General features: G+C 35.6%; 1 protein-coding gene across 2 annotated transcripts in view; it reads right to left on the bottom strand.

The window, feature by feature from the left end:
• Positions 1-3,260, bottom strand: part of LOC122629332 (tetraspanin-9) — a 6,983-nt gene extending 3,723 nt beyond the window's left edge. The window contains exon 1 of one of the 2 annotated variants that reach the window (XM_043812680.1): positions 3,092-3,260. The gene's annotated coding sequence lies outside the window, so the exon portion shown is untranslated. The remainder of the gene's footprint in view (positions 1-3,091) is intronic. The other variant, XM_043812681.1, reaches the window with a different exon arrangement.
• Between the last annotated feature and the right edge of the window lie 401 nt (positions 3,261-3,661).

Below are 3,661 nucleotides of genomic sequence, written 5' to 3'. Positions count from 1 at the left end.
CTCTCTCTCTCTCTCTCTCTCTCTCTCTCTCTCTCTCTCTTGGTGAATAGACACTCTAATAATCCAATCCATGCGATCAACGATCGTAGCCGACGAACTTCGTAGATCTTCTCATTATAGAAACGATACAAGGTATATATATGTATGTATGTATGTATGTATGTATGTGTGTATACACATAAATACGTGGTCTAATCAAGGAATTAACGAGGAAGCAGTAACATAGGAAGTTTCTCGTTGCGTTAAAACATGACAGAAAGAGTGAGAGAGGGATGGAGAGAGGGAAAGAGAGAGAGAAGAAGAGAGAAGCTTTTACCTTGAATATATACATTCGTGTGCGTACGGCGTGCGTTCAACGCGTTATGAAAACGCGCGCGAACAAGTCACTCGTTGATACGAACTCGACCACGTGCTCTTGGCATTTCTATATTCGCGATTTAAAAGTAGATTTGTTTTTTGACTTTGACTTCTCTTTCTTTCCTCTCTATGTTTCATAAATCTCTCTTTCTCTTTCTCTCTCTCTTTTCTATTTCATACACACACTTTCGTTATCGCTCTTAAATAATATTGATTTACCTTATCGAAACTTTAGCGTTAAACGCGTTCATCGGTGTTCTCATTTTACATCCTGTGACTGTAAAATATATATATAACTCGTTTAACTTCACACGAATCGATTTTTCGGTTAAAAAAGAAAAGAAAAAAAAAATAAAATATATGTCCAAGAGAGATAAGAATATTTGGCGTTCGGATATATTCGTTAAGTGGGAACGTAAATTTTATTAAAGCTTATCGATTATGAAGACTCGTCGGAAATTCGTTTGAACGGCAGGTGTATGAAGGGTAAAAAAGTTTCGATACGCGTTGGTATTTCTTTCGTACGAGGGCGTTAATCGTACTTGAAATCAATTCGCTCGAGGGAAATGGAACCGCAGAAGCGACTGCGCTAATGAACGTCGAAGAGAGTTACGAGGGGGCGTAGAAACGGTTCCCTCTGCCTCGACTTCCTGCCAATTGCGGACAATTTGCGATCATCTATGATCTCCCCGCTCCTCACCGTCCGTTACACGTCGGTGTGGATGGTGCCTAAACGTAAAAGAGATAACACGACACAATTCTCTCTCTCTCTCTCTCTCTCTCTCTTTCTTTCTCTCTATTTATCTCTTTTTCTCTATCTATCTGTCTCTCTATTCATCTTTCACTCTCACTCTCTTTCTCTATCCAAGCTATTGCATATTAGCATTAACGCTACCTACGTGATTACAACTTCCCACGTGACGTAATCATGGAAAGATGAACAAAGAGTAACACAATGAAAATATTCCTTTATCGTCATTACAAGAATCTTTCTGGTTTTCTCGTTGTCTTATTCTGGGTTAATATCGATCGATAGATAAATCAATTCGCACAAACATGTCGTATCTATGAAGATATATATATATATATATATATATATATATATATGTATAAATAGTTCGTAATTAATTGAATGATCTTGTATGGTAATCATGACATAATATGCGAACGCACGTTTTGGACCCTCCCACGTATGAAAAAGAAAGAGATAGACTTAACGGTGCATGCAGTATCGGGAACAAAGGGCCGGCACATTTATCAACGCGACATCATTTAATTCCACACGGCACGTACGTGATCGGTTTCTCGAACGAGGGATTACATTTAAAGGGGTTATCGTTCATACATGTTGTATATATGTATGCGTTTCATCAAGATGAAGATATTTTCATAACAGAAACGTCTCGAATCGCAAAGATACATACTTATGGTTATGGTTACATAGAACGGATATGTCCGAATACGAAAGAAAGAAATGCAGAAGAAAGATAAATACTTGTTCTTCTTTTTATATGAACGAGTTTCACACACCGTCACGTCTTATTAGCGCTGCCATTCGTCCGTTCTAAGTTGTCTCTTCACCATTTTTTCTTCCCACGAACATTAGAAATGGAAGAATAATCAGAAAATAATACAATAAGTTCGTTGCTTCGTTTTAATAAACAGAATGTATAAACTCGATTGTATTCGTTGAGTTTCGTGGGAAGAGAAATCGACTACGTGACGTTGCTACTACGTGCCTTCATTTTTCGCACGATCGATTTACTTGTGATCGTCCGAGAAATATCCTTGTATTAGTAAATACTTTCTTTATTTATTTAAATATGAGAAAATGAAATCGTCTAACGATTAAACTTTATTTATTATTTTTATCGTTCATATTTTCTTTAAATGAAAATTATCATTTATGTATTATTAATATCGAAAAGTTTTTCCTTTTCTTCTTTTTCTTCTTCTTCTTCTTCTTCATCTTCTTATTCTTCTTCTTTGAAATAAATTGGTTCACATTTCATAGAATTCGCTTGCAAAAAGTCGTTGAGGAACCGTTTACCTTCTAAGAGACTACGTTTCGTCTAACGTTTCGCATTAACTCCATTATGAACTTCGACGGGAGATCGTTATCGCATAATGTACGTAGTCAACTTTGCTTACGTAACAATGTCCACTTGTAAGAATAAAATATCTCGTAGATTTGCTTCGTATATCTTCGTAAATTTTTACCGAAGACGATTCGAAAAAAAGGAGGGTAGAAAATTATTGAAAAAATAAAAAGAAGTAATGACGAAGTAAAACGTTCGAGTCACTTAGGAAAAAAAAGAAAAAGTAATAGAAACGAAAATAATCGAGAACGTGAACGTCTTGATATAACTCAGAACAACAAATGGATCGTTTTGCATTTAAAAAAGCTTCTCTTAGAAAAGAACGTGCTGTATGTACATATATACGTGCATTGGAATTCGTGATGCAATCGCGTAATTGTATACTAACATGCATTGCCATTGCATAAAATATCGAAAGTGAATCGTGAAGGAATAAAAAGACAAAATAAAGGGAAAAGAATGAAAAAAATAAAAAAATACATTTTCGCGATCATCGCGAAGAGCTCTTGATCATAAGTTTATTCTCGTTACGAGAAATTCAAATAATATCGAAATTCGAGAACGATAATCGTCGTTAAAGGCGCGAAAATATGATCATACCTTCTTAACAATATCTCTTTTATGAATAAACTTACGGATCCTTACGAGAGAAGATTTAAACAAGATGTTCCCTTTTTATTGTTGTCAAAGAAAATTCTGCTTCTCTTTCTTCGCGAATCACAAAAGCTTCTTCATGGATGCTGCAGTCAAAGGTCGAGTCGCGTTTACGGCGACTGTTTCGAGTACGCGAATCGACTGCAGACGAAACGCCGCGCAGAATTCTCCTCGCACATCCGTTCTCCATCCTCTCTTCAGAGATCTTCCGAGACAACTGCCATCTCATGGTGATCCAGCGAATTTGTTTCGACTTCGCTAAGAAAGATCGATTGAGTCCAATGATCGCGATCGAGGATCGCAATATTTTTGATTAATGTTTAAAAGATTAGATTAGCCACGATGATTAGAATTAGAAATAATGACCATTTCTTTTTAGAATTTTTCCAAATGCCAATTTTTATTAACTGCAACAATTTCTAGCTTTCAACAAGAAATAAATTTTTTTTATAGAAATGTCCTATAGCGACGTATTACAGGCTTATAATAGTACGAATAAACGCTGAAGAATAAAATATTAATAACAATTATTTGTACAATAAAAAAAATAG

The sequence above is a fragment of the Vespula pensylvanica genome, chromosome 5, assembly GCF_014466175.1.
Source record: "Vespula pensylvanica isolate Volc-1 chromosome 5, ASM1446617v1, whole genome shotgun sequence".
In the NCBI taxonomy this organism is placed as follows: Eukaryota; Metazoa; Arthropoda; class Insecta; order Hymenoptera; family Vespidae; genus Vespula; species Vespula pensylvanica.
Note: the sequence above shows the minus strand (reverse complement) of the source record. Positions and strands in the feature narration are given on the sequence as shown.